This window comes from Bacillus rossius, chromosome 1 (genome assembly GCF_032445375.1).
Source record: "Bacillus rossius redtenbacheri isolate Brsri chromosome 1, Brsri_v3, whole genome shotgun sequence".
Classification (NCBI taxonomy): Eukaryota; Metazoa; Arthropoda; class Insecta; order Phasmatodea; family Bacillidae; genus Bacillus; species Bacillus rossius.
In genome coordinates, this window is record NC_086330.1 from 356707769 (window position 1) to 356724642 (window position 16874).

Here is a 16874-nt window from a genome sequence, read left to right on the forward strand (position 1 = left end):
CACGGTAGCGCACAAGTCCGATCTAGCGGGCAAATAAAATACTAAAACTTCAACTCCTGTACAGATGCTAGGTATCGCCATATGTACATTTCATCAACTAAAGACCTGGTAAGACTTTTGTTTATCTTATTTAAAGTAATGATTGGAAAATTTAACAAATGAAACAGAGTTTTTAAATTAATAACTTACCATCCCACGTATAGTAATCCATACTTGTTCGCTCTAACGAATTCTTGAAAGTATTTTTTGGGATACGTTTTTCGCAGTTCTTGTTATCGTTACATACAATCGATTCTCAAATTCTGAAGAAACGAATCTGGCGATACCGGTATTTACACAGTTCTCTTTATTCAATAACAGTTTAGGAGTTGTGAGTTGAGTTCTTGGGAACTGTTTATTATACCCAGTTCTGGACAGTTCTTGCAATCAATATATAGCTGAAAATGTAACTTTTTTGAATTACAATGCAGGCTGGTCGATGAAATACATTTCCTATTTGTTCTCTAATTAAAACTGCATATTGGATATTGTTTTTTTTTAATATTTAGTATATACCTAGTTTTCAAATTTAGTTGCTTTCATACGATATGATTTTAAAAACCTTTCATTATTTCAATTTGAAACCATAATAACTTAATTATAATATAAATATTCAACCTAGCATAGTTTTTGGGCTTATGTTACAATATGAATATAGTAGTCTTGTTATAACACAATTGACGGTTAATATGAGTTTTACCGGAATTCTAGAGATGAGCGGTATTACCAAGTCAAAGAGACGGCCACATCCGGGTGCTGGGCAGATGAACTTGCCGTCCTCCCGTGGTGGAGGCTGCACGCATTGCTGGATGTGGCGCGCTCGGTTCGGGCAGCGTGCGTCCCGACAGGTCCTTTCGGCAGGAGGGGCACAACACCTCCTCTCCAACCTCCCCCACTGGTTGCGTTCGTGGGACTTCGTGGGCACAAGAAACTTCATCCTGTGCCCGTGTCCGGGTAGCGGGGGCGCCCATCAGAGGGTCCGCCCCCATCCGAGGCTTCATGTGTCTTCCGGGAAGGATGAGACGAGCCGGTCTTGGCCCGAACACGACCCCGCATACAAAGCATGCCTGCAACACCTCTCACTTGCCACTGTATGGTGTTCCCCTGGTGGCGGATGGCAACCTCTCTGCCATGCTCAGAGAGTGAGTAGGCTAGGCAAAGGTTTCCAGCGACGGGAGAAGGCTTCTTCTCTCTCTGCAGTTTCCAACCATCTGTCCTAGTGCGGATTGCCAGCGATCTAGGACTCCTGTTGGAGACTGCAGAGGGGCCCTCTGTTTCCCAACCTGACCCCTAAGCCCTTGTCTGGATCACTCCTTGCTCAAGGGGGTGACCACAGGGATTGCTCCCCATCCTATCGGCACAGCTCCTGTTTGTTTGACACCAGCGGTACCACAAGGAGGTAGGAGTTGCCTTGCTCATGAGAGGCTATGTATTCGCATCATGAGCCATTCCATAACTATGTTGGACAGCTGGTCTCGGATAATAGAAACCCGAGGGGCTCCGACACCTCAAACGATCGCTTGCCTTCCCTTAACAACCACGAACGAATTCGCAGCCGAAAGAGAGTCATAGTTACTCCCGCGGTATTACCGATAACCGGTAAAAATAACTTTTACGTTACGTTCCTGGATCTCTGATAACCGGTTACCCAGAACGAGAGAATCTAAACGTGGTTGAACACATCGCCCGATCTAGCAACGAAATACAATACTATGATTCTAACTTTTGTGCAGTAGCTAGCAAGGAGGAGGCTAGGTGTCGCCGTATGTGCATTTATTTTGCGTAAAACCTGCTGAAACGAAGTTTTTCATATTAAGAGTTATGATGAATGGACATAATAACACTAATCAGAGTTTTGTTTATTAATTTACGATCTCATGTCGAGTAATCAAAACTTATTTGCTATAATAAATAACGAATAGTTAAAAGTCTTTCTTGGAAAACGTTCATAATATTATATTATAAAGATCTCATACCGTTATATCGATTTTAATGAAAATGTCGATACCATATTTTACCTTAGGCTCCTTTCACACTATCCGGTTTTTTCGCCGTCCGGGAACTGGACGGCAGCGAGGTACATTGAGGGGAATGGGAGCTTTCACACTACGAACCTCCGGCAGTTTCGCCGTCCGGCTGCCTGATGACTCGCCGGATTGCCACTACAATCGTCCGGTCGCCGGACGGCGAAATAGCCGCATAACTGCGTAGTAGTTTACTGCGCAGTATTGGAGCGTTCACACTTTCCGGCAGTTTGCCGTACAGTACATCCGGCGGTCTTCAGCTCATGAGAAGTGTTGTTGCATAGTTGCATAGAAATGAGTGATCTTGACATCGACGTGGACAAATTAATATGTTTAGTTCACGAAAGGCCTGTTTTGTGGGATAAAACAATGGAGATTTACAAGGACAGAAACCTCACAAGAGAAGCATGGCGCCAAGTTTGTGTCGAGTTTGTTGGGGATTTCGACAGTAAAACACCTTCCGAAAAGAAGAGTATTGGTAAGTTAATTTCGCCATTAGTTAAATTTTAAAGAGAAGTTGGAAATTAGAAATAAGTACACATTCTTGAGATACGAAACGTATGTAGCCAACAATATGTTTTTAAAGGTTATTCAAATTTTAACAATTAAGTTTTCCCAACAGTTTTACACATCATTTCTTAGCACTGTTGTAGGTAGCACATAATAATTATAGGCTGATGTTGGTTGCAGTAGATATATTTTGGTTCTTGTATTTTAATACAATTAATTTTAAAACTAAAATGGGCAAATTAAATCCCAACCATTTATGTTAAATAATAAATTTTAATTATTAATATAATGTATGTGAGGCTAAATAATTGAATTGATACAGTTTGTTTTATTAAAAAAAATATTTTTGTAACGTATTTAGACATACATGTAAATAAAACTCGTAAGTGCAGTACAGTACAGTACGAAAACATATCATGAGACGCATCATTGTGTCAGTTTATATATTTTTCATCTGCCACGATAGTGCACCAAAATCCGTTAGGAAGTAATCAGCCAGGACGTTTCGTAGCATGTTTGACTTTATTCCTCCACGAATAGGCTGTCCACCAACTGAAAGATCTTCAAGTCCAACAATTGACGTTGTGTCTTCAAAGCTATATCCGTCTCTGTCGCGCACAAAGTTATGAAGTATACAACACAAGCTTTGACAATGTCTACCGCAAAATCAATGTTAACATTCAGTGGTCGATGGAAAATTCTCCATTTATTGGTCAGTATCCCGAAAGAACATTCCACATATCTTCTTGCTCTGCTGAGCCGATAATTGAATACCCTTTTTCTTACATCAAGATGAACGCCTCCAAAAGGACGGATGAGCTTTGTCGACAAAGGAAAAGCTTCATCTCCCAAAAAGAAGTAAAGTACTTTAGGCGATTCACTTCCATACAAAGGTCTTTCATCTGGCAGTAAAATCTGACCACTGTCTAAACCTTTCCACAAAGAAGATTGCTTGAAAATAGAAGGGTCACTTTCTGATCCGTAGGAACCAATGTCGACGTATGTAAATCGATAGTTTGCATCAGTAACAGCTAGTATTACTATAGAAAAGTAACCTTTATAATTGAAGTACATTGACCCACTATCTTCTGGCTTTATTACTCTGACATGCTTCCCGTCTACTGCGCCGATACAATGCGGAAAATTCGCTTTATTCTCAAAATCATTTGCAATTGCTTCATATTTTTCCTTGCATAGTTTTGGAATGCATTGTTCATGAAGAATGGTCCAGATTGCAGAACAAACATTTCTGACAATTTTGCTTATTGTTGATACTCCCATTCTATACGAATAATGTAGGTCAATGAAAGTGCATCCACTGGCTAGGTACCTAGAATTATAATTAATTGTTAATAAAACATTACATTAAGAAACACAAAAAGACATCATACAAATGATCATGTCATATTTAAAAACAAAATAACTCTAACAATGTAATTTCTCTTTCAGGGCAACAAATCATGAAGAAATGGAACAATATGAGACTCTTGGATGAAAACGAATAGAAAACTCAAAGAAGGCCAAAAATCTGGTTCAGGTGCTAACAGAATCAGAAAATACATATATCACGACGAATTGATGTTTTTGAAAAAAATATGTGAACATCGGCCGAGTGATTCTAGCTTTGAGGCAGAAGAACGCAATATTTCACAGAAGAATACTGACAACCTCCCAGATAACAGTACATCAGAGACATTTACTGAAGAACAGGGTTATGAAGAAGCAGACGCAGCAGTGGAACAGCAAATAAGACCCACTGAAAAGACAACCACGCAAAAGCGAAGTGATTCAGGGACTTCTGTAAATGTAGACACTTCCACGGCTCAAGGTAATAAGGGACGAAGAAAAAGGAAGCTCGACGAATTTGAAACACGAATGCTAAAGGCTGTGGAAGAAACCATCAGTCCCGAAGACCCTCATTTAAGCTTTTTTAAAGGACTTTTGCCATCAATGAAAATGTTAACAAATGAACAATTCATTGATTTCCAGATGGCAGTGTTACAGGCACTAAAGGCTGTTAGTTCCCAAAATGGTGCTATGACTGTTCTTCCTCCTAGACAAGGTTTGGACATTCAAGGAGTGCCCATTTATCATAATTATACCCATGTGAGTCCACCTAATTTTCACCATTACCCTCACTCGTCCACTCAGTTTTCGCAACCTCAAGCACGCTTTGAACATAGTGTTATACATACGACTCCTCAGCAGCATACGTCTAAAACAGTCTTTCCAGTACAGACCTCCCATTCTGTTGATTCAGCAACTCAAAATGAGTCCACTACACCTGAATGGCTACATGGTACATCTACATCGGCCACGAAGACACCTTCACCTGCTGATTCGACTTTAACATGTTTGTCAGAAATGCAAGATATTGATTTTTAGTGTTACTTCTACCTAATTATGCTATGTCATAATACAAACAGAATTTAAGCAGAAATATGCTTTGATACTTTTTAAAACTATTATATTAATCTCAAAGTTTTTGAATTAGAATTAAAGCGTGTTAATTTTTTTATAATTGTTAATTTTTCTGTAATTATTAGATTATTATTGTTTTGTTTCGGACTAGATATTTCTCATTCATATTTACTGAACTATTTTTAATTGCTTTAAATAATAATTTTTTCAGAAGTCCTGTTTATTGCTTAAAAAATTGTAATTTTTATAGAAACATGTTTTAGGGTTTTCCATTATTTTATTACTTTGCAACAATACTCACCGGAGTGATACAGCTAGCATTTCTATGGGCTGAATACAGTTTCTTAGCTTCGTGTTTTGACGCTGCAAATGAACTTTCAGAAGACCATGAAGTTCATCGAATGTTGTCACTGACATCCGAAAATAATTAAAAAATTTATCTTCATCTTGTCTCAGTTCTTGAAATATACAAAATGCTCCTTTTTCATCTCTTCTCACTAACAGAGGATGTATCCAAAACCGTCTATTTCGCTTTTTTTTTTTTTACGTCTTTGGACCAAACTTAGCACAGCGCATAATTTCTGCCGTCTGTCCATAGCTGCAACAACCGATGAAATACCGGACGAATATTGTGTAGTGTGAAAGGGATGAAAAAATTTTCCTTGTCCGGCAGTATTGCCGTCCGGTTCCCGGACGGAAAAAAAACCGTATAGTGTGAAAGAGGCCTTACAGTTCTCGGTATTTAATAACCGTTTAGCGTTTAGAAGTTCTTGGGAATTGTTGAACATACACACTTCTTGCTATCGATAGTATCGATTTTCAGACAGCTAAAAGTATTTTAATTAAATTGTTATACAATATACGTTAAGCAGTTTATTTTTAATTTTCTTCCAATAGTTGAGTTCCAGTTACAAACTGCTGTCAGTTTTTTTTAAAGTATTATTTTCGGTAATGTACTAACGTGATGTTTTAAAGAGCTTTTGAGACAACCAGACAGTGAATACTAAATACAACAGACGGAAAACAAGTAGCATTTGGAACTTTTTTATTGCGGTCAGTACTGAGCATGCACTGTGCAAAATTTGTAAGCGTAAGTTGTGTTACAAAAGTACAACAAACAATTTACGAAAACACTATCGTCTGAAACATTCCGTAATTTTACCAGTGAGCAGACCTACTTCAACTACCAGCACTGAAAATGCAACAATTATTACCCAGCGAATGTAAGTAATAATTATTTTTGAAATTAAAATTACAAGTGTTAGATTCCAGTGTTATAAACCGAACAGAGCTATCTGCTAATATTTGAAGAAAACATTTTTGTACTCGCAAACACATAAGCAGTTATAATTTCGCGATCGACCGAAACAGTTCTCTATTCGCGATCGAGAGAAACAGTTATTTATTCCCAATAACCCGAAAGAGTTCTTTATTCCCGAAAAGCCTATAGAGTTCTTTATTCGCGATCCATCGAAACAGTTCTTAATTCCCGATTGCCCGAAAGGGTTCTTTATTCGTGACCCACAGAAACAGTTCTTAATTCCCTTTCAGCCCGAAATAGTTCTTTATTCACGATCGACGGAGTTATCTGCTCGCGGTCGACATTTTAACCAATTCTTGATTATCTAACACTATTAGGAAGTGGCAGGTAGGTTAAAATAAAGCATATACACAACAAATTTTAGCGAAATATGAGCTAAATTGTCACTCTGACAATGCTTCATAATCATGCAAATAATCAATGTGCTTGAATCAAATTGTATATAATTTCATATAGCTACAATTGTAACTAAAATTATCATTAAAAAAATAAAATTACCACAATTTGATGGATTAGTGTGGGATGGAAGACAGATTATTACGTTAAATAACCGGTTATTGAGATGGAACCGTAACTGCCATTACCGGTATTGAAAAGTAACGATTTCATTCATCTCTCCAGAATTCTCAAATGAAATAACAGGTATTCAATAAAAGCGTATATTTCCTGTTATTCACTAAGAAGAAGAACTGTTATTGAATAATTGCGTTGATATATCTAAATATAGATCTAATATCAATAATGAAGGTTGCCAGTAAGCTAAACCTTCTCTAAATAATAAGCTATATGTAATGAAAAGATTGATACATATTAGGATTGAAGTAAATTTAAATAACAACAATAACTATCTCGCTTGGAGTAGATAAGTAATAAAAACTAAATATTCAAATTTTAAGGTCTAATAACACTTCACTTAATTAATAATTTAGTCATAATAAAATTCAAAATGTAATATAATACATTTTTATGTAAATAAATACTCAACATTGTTAATAATATTAAATTATTTAAAGTTCCTCTTGACTGCTATCTATGTAGTACATATAAATCTCAATTTTCATAGACAACATCACTTTAATATGAAGTTAATAATTGAAGGAAGACGAAATGCTATGATGTAGTTGAAGTTATTTCCTAACCTCGTTATCATATTGTCCCGCCCAAAATTTGCTGGAATGGTGTTTTATGTCAAAAGCTGGTAAGTATGTGTGAATTAAAATATCGTCTTTAAAACCGAACTCTTTTGTGAAATATTCAAACTATTTTCCAAAAGCAAACCCTATACTTTAGTTAGTGTTTCAGGCATCAAATAATTCTACACCACAATTAACTGAAGAAAAACAGTGTCGTGTCCTGCAATTGGCCTCGGCCCCCTTGTGCGAGTGGTACATCCTCATCCCTGAAAGAAACATGGCTGCCCCGACACTGCAGGGTATATTTTACCTTAATCTCTATGCCTAAGCTAGTTATCCTGCAAGATGGTGATGCACCCAGCGCCAATAGATGACACCTGCTGCAGAATGTAAATAAGTGGTATTCATTGTGTCATTACTCAGGGAAGTAGAGGGCTTCCACTCGTGTTGGGAGCATTCCGAGAGTCATAAATTAGCATATGATCAGGACAGTCAGTGACATCTTATAGAACATGCTGCAAAGGCCAAATCTGTAAATATTGACTGTAATGATAATGTAACCGACTTGTATATAAGCTTGGCTTGTACAGCCAAGCAGCCTGTGCACCCAGAGTGCGCACTGTACAAGCAGATAGAGAGTGTAACAGTACCAGTCAATATTTATGACCGACGAGCTCTGAGACACCTGGGGAACTGATCCCCTTCAACCCATCCTGAGCCTGGCTAACTTAGTCCCGGGGGATGGTCAGTGGGTGCTCACGGGTGTGAGGAACTGACGCGAACTACAGCATAATTACAGACATGAAAGCGGCAATGCCCTCCCCTCAGGACGAGGCGACTGGCAGACAGTTGCCACAAAAAAGGTGAAGAGGTCACACCACGAGATGGCGACCCCTCCCGCGACCGAGCAGGCGGGTTCCCCCCCCCCCCCCCAATCAACAGCCACCCGCGGCAGCACCCAAGGCCCCACATGTGAAACCGAAACCGCTGCTCGTGTTCCTGGACCAGGGACACCAATACCCGCGGGTCTACCACACGCTGAAGAACACCCTCACTGAGCAATTCACCTGCTCAAACCGCGGGAAGGACCAAATACTGGTCCACACCACCAACATCGCGGAGTACACACGAACAATCAAGGCCCTTCAGGCCATAGGCGCGCAGCACTCGGTACTTCTCCAGCACCACGAAGTGCCGAAAAAATTCGTGTTGCGAGGCGTACATCGCCACACGCCCTCGGACTTCCACCAAGAGGAGTTCGCCGCCCTCAACCTTCCAGTCCAGAACCACTGGTTTCTGGAAAACAGGCAGAGACGCGAGAAGTGCGACGTGCTCGTTATCGAGCGACAGCGAGAGGATACAGTCTCTGCGCGAATTTGCTGGTATGCAAATCCGCGTAGATGACTACCGCCGCCCAAAGGGACCAGCCCAATGTAGCAGGTGCCAGCGCTTTAACCATGTGGGGAAAGGCTACTGCGCTGAGGTTGTGTGCAGGTGGTGCAGTGGCTCACACAGCGCAACCGAATGCCCTACTGGTGGGCAGCAGGAGCACAAGAAGTGTGCCAACTGCAAGGAGCCACACTGCAGCAACTACAAGGGCTGCAGGGCATACAAAACAGAGTCGTAGGCACCTTCCCCCCCCCCCAGGTCCACCAGCAGCGAGAAAAACAATCCCGCCGCGACATGCGACAGAACCAGAGGGCTGCCGAACAGCCCCCCCCCCCCCCCCTCAGCAGCGAGCACCAAAGGGCCATCGTGGCCCCCAGAGACCCAACCCCTGGGGCCCTCCACCCCCTACCTTTGGCCAGTATCTGGCTCAGGCCAGTGGGAGCAGGTTTGAACCCCTGCAGCACCACTAGAAGCCCAGTTACAATGAGCTGGACTACCCAGTTCTCGCAAACAACCTGTGGCAGCGTGGGAAGAGACAGCCCCAGCCCAGGACGTACAAAAAGAACGCCACTGGCCACAAGAATGGCAAGGGCAAATACCCCCAGCCCACGGAGGACAGGCCCCACCAGCCTGCCCAGGACAAACTGCTGGCAGCCAAGACTGCCCCAGCAGCCCCGACAAGGCACACGCCCGCGCCCGCACAGCCACAGGCAGCTCCTGCGCCTGTGGAGACCATGGTGGTTGAATAGGCCCCAGTGCAGCCAAATTCCCCGCCTGCGTCCCGCGAACACCTGGCCCCGCAATTAGGTCTCGCGGACTTCATGAAAGTCCTGGAGCAATCCAAGACTTTCACCTCTGACTCGAACCTTGCAGCGACCATAATACCCATGTGTCAGCTCATGGTAATCTGGTGTGACCAATCTGTCCCTCTGGTGGACAAAATACAAGCCACAATGGGCTTCGTCAAAACCCTTGCTGCCAAGCTCAATGACAGTAACTAATCTGGACCCGAGCTGTCACACAACTCTGGCCAATAGTTTTAAGTTACATTCCCTCCTATTCTGGAATGCACGCGGCATTAAAAATAAAATACCGGAACTAATAAACCATCTGGATAAATATAAAATAAAAATAGCTGCGATAAATGAAACGCACCTAACGCCGACAGATAGGCTGACTATACTGAATTATGTAATATACAGGCGCGACCGCGATGCACGAGGCGGTGGAGTGTCTCTTGCTGTCCACACAAGTGTACAACACTCTGTTTGCCAGCTCCCCGACTTCCAACACCTCGAGGCTATAGGTATCAACTTAAACATAAATAGACAATCGATTAAATTAATCTCCATGTATGCTCCACCAGGTAGGTTCCCTCAGCGAGGCGGATCTGGACGCTCTGTATGGGGCGGCCCTAAGCCTCCTCGCTGTAGGTGACATAAACGCAAAACACATAGAGTGGAACTGCAGGAGCACTACAGCGAACGGCAGACTACTCTACACCCAACACCTTAATAGAAATTGTCATGTACATGCTCCCCCGGGCCCACACATGACTCCGGCAGACTAAATGACAAGCCTGATATTTTAGATATTGCCCTAAAAAAACGTGTCAACACAGGATTCGAACTCGAGGTTGTACACGACATGTCATCGGATCATTTTCCAGTCCATTTGATCTTCGATGATGCCAACGTGCATTCCACCCCACCACGAAAAATCAGGGACTACAAAAATGCGGACTGGCAAGGATTTAAAAATTACTTAACGGTAAATCTCCCTGACGCGACCGAAATAAACATCGAAAATGGTGACAACTTAAATTCCGCGATTTTAGAATTAACAGAAAAAATCCAGGATGGTATTAGCCAGTGCATCCCAGAAAAGGAGGTTAGGTTAGCACACTATGAGCTGCCAGAATACATCCGCAGCTTGATTACACAAAAAAATCGACTGCGGCGCGAATACACACGGCGTCGCACACAGCAGACGAAACGCCGAATCAATGTAATACAAACAGTAATTTCCAATGAAATCTCACTCTGGCGAAGCAGCCAGTGGGAAACAAAAATCGCACGACTCGACACCCAGGACGGAAGTGCCTGGATAATGACGAAGCGATTCTTAAACAAATCGGAAAAAATCCCGCCCCTTGAAACAAACAATGGCGTAACTTTTCAGCCCCGCGACAAGGCACAAGCTTTCGCTGACACACTGGAAACTGCATTCCAGCCCAACATGCAGCCCTGCGACAGGCTATTCACATCGCGAATTTACCGCGAAATCCGTGTTAAATTGCGACAACCTACAATCTCTGCACCACTGCTTACACAAGCACTAGAAATAAAGCATGCTATCAAAAAAATGAAGCCGCGAAAAGCTCCCAGGAACGATGGCATAAAGGCTGTTGTACTCAAAAAACTCCCAGATGCAACGCTAGAATATCTAGCCGAATGCATAAATGCAATATTTCGGTTAAATATTTTCCCCTCACAATGGAAAGAGGCTAGAGTAATAGTCTTTCACAAACCAGGCAAAAACAAAACACTGCCCCAAAATTACAGACCTATCAGTCTACTAAGCACAGTGTCTAAAGTAGTAGATAGTATTATACTACACCGACTCAATGTGCACATTCACGAAAATAACATCCTGCCGAATGAACAGTTCGGCTTTCGCAGTACGCATTCGACAGTGCATCAGTTAGTGCGCCTGACTGAGGAAATCACAAGTGCATTTAACGTACAAGATTATGTTGTTGCTACGTTTATAGATGTAGAAAAAGCCTTCGACAGAGTATTTCATGCAGGGCTAATCTACAAACTCTACCAAACAGGATTCCCGGACTGCTATATCAAGCTAGTCGCATCATACTTAGCAGGCAGAACCTTTAGAGTATTTACCGAAGGAGCTCTATCTGACCTAAAACAAATACGAGCAGGTGTTCCACAGGGAAGCATCTTAGGCCCCGTGCTATTTAATGTTTATGTCAGTGACAACCCACGCCCCGCACACCGCCTAGTGAAGCTGGGCTGTTATGCAGATGACACAGTGCTGTATAGCAGGTCCCACAACCTCCAGCTAGCTACGAACAGACTGCAAGTCGCGCTCACCGAGTTTGAACGATGGTGCACGACTTGGCGCATCAAAGTAAACATAACTAAGTCAGAGACTATTGTGTTTACCCGTAAAAATCTCCCGCCAGCACAACACAGGCGGCAATTATGTTTGTTTGACGAACTAACACCACATAAGGATGTAGTGAAATATCTAGGCGTATACATGGATAGAAAGCTACTCTGGCGCCACCACATTGACACTAAGCGAGCGCAAGCGCAGGCTAGGATTAGTGCACTATATCTAGTCATGAGCAGGCGATGCGGCAGCAAGGTTAAAACCGGCCTACTGTTGTACAAAGCTTTAATTCACCCAATAATCACATATGCAGCCCCTGATTCGAATCGCTACAGATGCCCCATGCTATTGCCCTGTAGAAGCCTTGCATCGTGAAACTGAGTCGGAAACTTTGCAAGACTTCTATGTTCGTACAACACAAACATTTTACGATAAATGTGTACACAGTTTAAATCCGCATGTTTCCACACTCGGAAATTACGACCCCGAGATAACACAAAAATACAAACGCCCGAAATCCATCCTCGCGCACAGACCACCGTAGTGGCCCGTGATTGGCTGGAAGCTCCGGCCAATCACAGCGCACCTGCGCTCAGTCGAGCCCGGATCCCAACTCTGTGGTTGCGGACTGGCGAGAAAATTCTGCCTAAGAATCGCGCAGCTCGACACTTGTATTTCTGGCAGCTCCAGAATTAGTATTTAGTATATTATTTTTTAAGTCATAATTTTAAGTTCTAATAATAGCATTAATTAATAAAATTCTGAACATGTGACTGACCACGTACTGCGGTGCAAATAAGCAGCATTGGACTAGCCAATGATTGACATGCCCAGGCTGGCAGCACAATGTGTCAGAATTAAGTCCTCCCGCACCTCCCAGTACACTGACACAGCAGCGAGTTGGCCCAGCGGGGCTCTAATGAATTATTTTGCCCAGCAGGGCTCTAATGAATCTAGTCATGCTTTTGGCCCAGCAGGGCTCTAATAAATACACAAACACTACCAGCCTGCGTAGCTTCGGCTACAAAATTCACCCATTATTATATAAATGATTATTTTTTAATTATTAAGTGAGCAGACTCACTATCGGTAAATAGGTGTCCGACAATGTGCCTGACCACGTCCTGCGGTGCAAATAAGCAACATTGGACTAGCCGATGATTGACATGCCCAGGCTGGCAGCACAATGTGTCGGGCATACATGGTCGTGGTAACTGGGGCAACCTGGGTGCTGCGGCCATATAATTATAGCTGTAATTTGTACTTCTCTTTCAGCTAACCTGGTTGGCTGGCAGCCTGGCGGGAACCGACGAAAGTCGCCCGCTAAAAACCAGTCATACCCAAAACCTCAAATGCGGACAGAAATGTCCAAGTGCCCGCCCTTGCTTAGTAGATATTTTCTACTCTTCCAACTCTTCTTCCTGAGCCATCCTAGCCAATCTGCATGTAATTAATGCATGAAATTTTGCATCCCGCATGTAAGTGCCCAGGGTTTTCCCTGTGTCTATGCAGGTTTTACCTGGGCCCAACTTATCTACTTTTAGTCTAGAATAGTCAGTGAGGGGAGTTAGTCATGGCGCCAATCTCTGCCATGGCTGGCCAATCCCCTCCTAGCACACGATGCATGCACCCTCTCCCGCATGGCTAACCCCTGCATGATTAGAGCGTATAGGCTTCGGCCTGAGACGCACCTAGAGTCTGTCCCTAAACCAGACCCCTCCCAAACACACTTTGTTTTAATTTAGGTTAGGAAAAAAAAATCCGAGCAGTCGGCCAATCACACCTGCCTGCGGCGGCCGAGGCTGGACCCCAACTACGTGGTTGCGGACTGGTGGGAAAATTTCGCACATACACTTGAATTGCTGGCAGTTCGTCATAGATAGATTTAGTTACTAGCTTTTATCACACTAAAAATTTCGCGTTAAACATGCGAAACTCCTCCCCTGCCCCTCTGAACAACACACACAATCTAGATTATAGGTGTCAAAAAAAAATTTAAAAAAAAAAAAAATAGTAAAAAATTAGTTTTTTAGACATCTAGCTTTAAGTACACAACATTTTGCGTTAAACATGCGAAATCAACACACCACAACACCACCAGCGATGAGTACTCTCAGTGCCAATTCAAAATAGTGCGAAGCACGCAGGTGTATGTTCAACCCCCTCGGGTTCTCTGCCTGTCGTGTTAGTGCTGACTCTCATGTCTGATGGCATCGCCCGCCTGTCAGGCCTCAACTCCAGTGCCGGTTGTGTTCTGAAAGGCATGAGATTTTGAATTGCAGCTTTAATAAATTAACTAAAATTTCCTTCTTCGTAATATTAAGTGGGCTGGCTGGCAGCCTGGCGGGAAACGACTAAAGTCGCCCCCGAAACAACCAGTGCCACCCAAAACAATGCGTACAGCAATGTCCAAGACCCCAACCCCCTCACCCCCCTCCCGCATGGTAGACTCTGTTCTACTCTGTCCAACTCTTCTTCCAGATCCATCCTTCTGTTTTCCCGTAAGTCTCCTGCTTGATACTAATGCATGAAATTTTGCATCCCGCATGTCAGAGCCCAGGGTTTTCCCTGTGTCTATGCAGGTTTTACCTGGGCCCAACTTATCTAGTTTTAGTCTAGTATAGTCAGTGGGGGGAGTTAGTCATGGCGCCAATCGCTGCCATGGCTGGCCAATCCCCCTCCTAGCACATGATGCATGCTACCCCTCCTGCATGGCTAATACCCTGCATGATTAGAGCGTATGGGCTTTGGCCTGAGATGCACTTAGTCTCCCTCCCTAATCCGGAACCCTCCCCAACACACTTAGGGCGGTATTCCAAAACATTCAGGTAAGGTAGCGAATAAGCACTACCTTGTTGGGATACAACTGTAACCTATCTCGCAGACTGTATTCCAGAACGCGTCCCAATCCAATTCCTGTTAGGAAACGAAAAAGCAACTGTTTTAATAAACTGTGCCCTGTACGAGGCTAGAAACTGATTTCAATGCATTCTAGCGGATGTTTGGCAACCATCGATGGATTTGCTACGCCAAAATCCTACAGATAGCAGCACTATCATGCGAATTAATTGGCGTAATTTTAATTTTCTCAGGTAATTTTAAAGTTGTTGATTATTTGTTTTTATGACCATTTAACTATTCAAATATATTCCAGAATAGGTTTTGCTATTATAAAGTTTTATTTGACACACTAGGTAATTTTAAAGTTGTTGATTATTTGTTTTTATGACCATTAAAGTAGTCAAATATATTTCAGAATAGTTTTTGCTATTATAAAGTTTTATTTGACACACTAAAACACATTATACATCCCCCGATTATAATTAAAATGACTATATATGAGTTAAGGCCACATATGCAGAGGCATGTACTGGGGAAGTTCAGGAAACAGGTGTCAGGTTGCAGAATGAAGGGGTAGCAAGGAGGGTGCGGGAGGAGGCTGTGGGTACAAGCAACGTAGATGTGAACAGGCATGAAGAGGGCAGGGATACGAAAAGGGGTACAATAGTTAGACAGGAGCCCGAAGTGATTTTCCTGGGCAGCTCTATTGTGAAGGGGGTAGAATTGCAGGGGGTGGGGAAAGGAAGTATATATAAAGCTGCGTTTGGGGGTGCAAAGATTAGGAACTTGGGGGAGAGGGTAGGCTGCATGAAAGGAAGCAGTAAAGTTAAGGTGGTGGTTGTTCATGTAGGGGGAAATGATGTGGCTGGTAGAGTGGTGGGGAGGGAAGTAGAGGAGGATATGAGGGGGCTAGTGGGCAAGGTGAAGGAGAAGTTCCCTGTAGCCAGAGTTGTGGTCAGTGGGGTACTAGTAAGGAGGGGTATAAACTATGTCAAGGCTGCGGCGGTCAGCGAGGTGTATGAGAGGGTGTGTAGGGACTTGGGAGCCATGTTGGTAGATAGCAGGAAATGGGTGGGGCAGGACTGTGTGGGCAGGGATCAGGTTCACCTAACAGAGAGGGGAAAATGGATGCTAGGAGACCTGCTAGGAAGGGAGACTTCTGGCCATTTGGAAAGGGCAAGGTTTGAGCAGCAGGGAAGAAGATAGCAACTAGATAGTGAGGAAGGTGGAGAGAAGGGGGGTGATTGTGAATATAGTGCCGATAGCAATGCTAGGGAGGAGGTGACAGCTAAAGTCAACAAAACTCAGATTGGTTGGACGGGGAGCGAGGAAGGAGGAAAGAGGGGGGTGGAGTTGGATAGGGCTGCAAGAGTGCTGGAAATCGGGGTTCTAAGGGGAAGGGGCACTCGTATCAGGGCGGAAGGGACAGAGGCGCAAGGGGGAAAATGCCAATATGTAAAAGTCGCAGTTATAAACTGTAGAAGTATATATAAGAAGGTGGAGGAGTTCTGGGGCAGGGTGGAAGCCTATGGGGCGGATATCATTGTAGCGGTGGATACATGGTTGGACGAGGAAATTAGAGATGGGGAACTGAAGAGAGCACACTTTGAAATATTTAGAAGGGACAGGAACAGGAATGGAGGAGGGGTAATGGTGTGCATGCGAGAGGGACTCTGTGGTAGGGTTGTATGGGTTGGGGGGAGAGCGGAGTTATTGGAGATGCAGTTCCAGGTAGGAGAGAAAAATGTACGGCTGATTGCGGTGTACCGGCCACCAGGGCAAGGGGATAAAGCCATAAGGGAGGTGCAGGACAGGTTGGACATGCTAGGGGAAGGCAAGTGGGTGATAGTGGCGGGGGATCTGAACATGCCAGGGGTGGCATGGGAAAAGGGGCCGGAGGGGATGGGGTCAAGGGAACAGAGATGGGCATCTCAACTGGCAAACAGAGGACTGGAGCAGGTGGTGACTGAAAGCACCAGAAAAGGTGCCAGGAGAGGAGAGCAGGATGACGGGAACCTGTTGGATGTGGTACTTGTGAGACCAATGGAGGCGGTCAGGGGA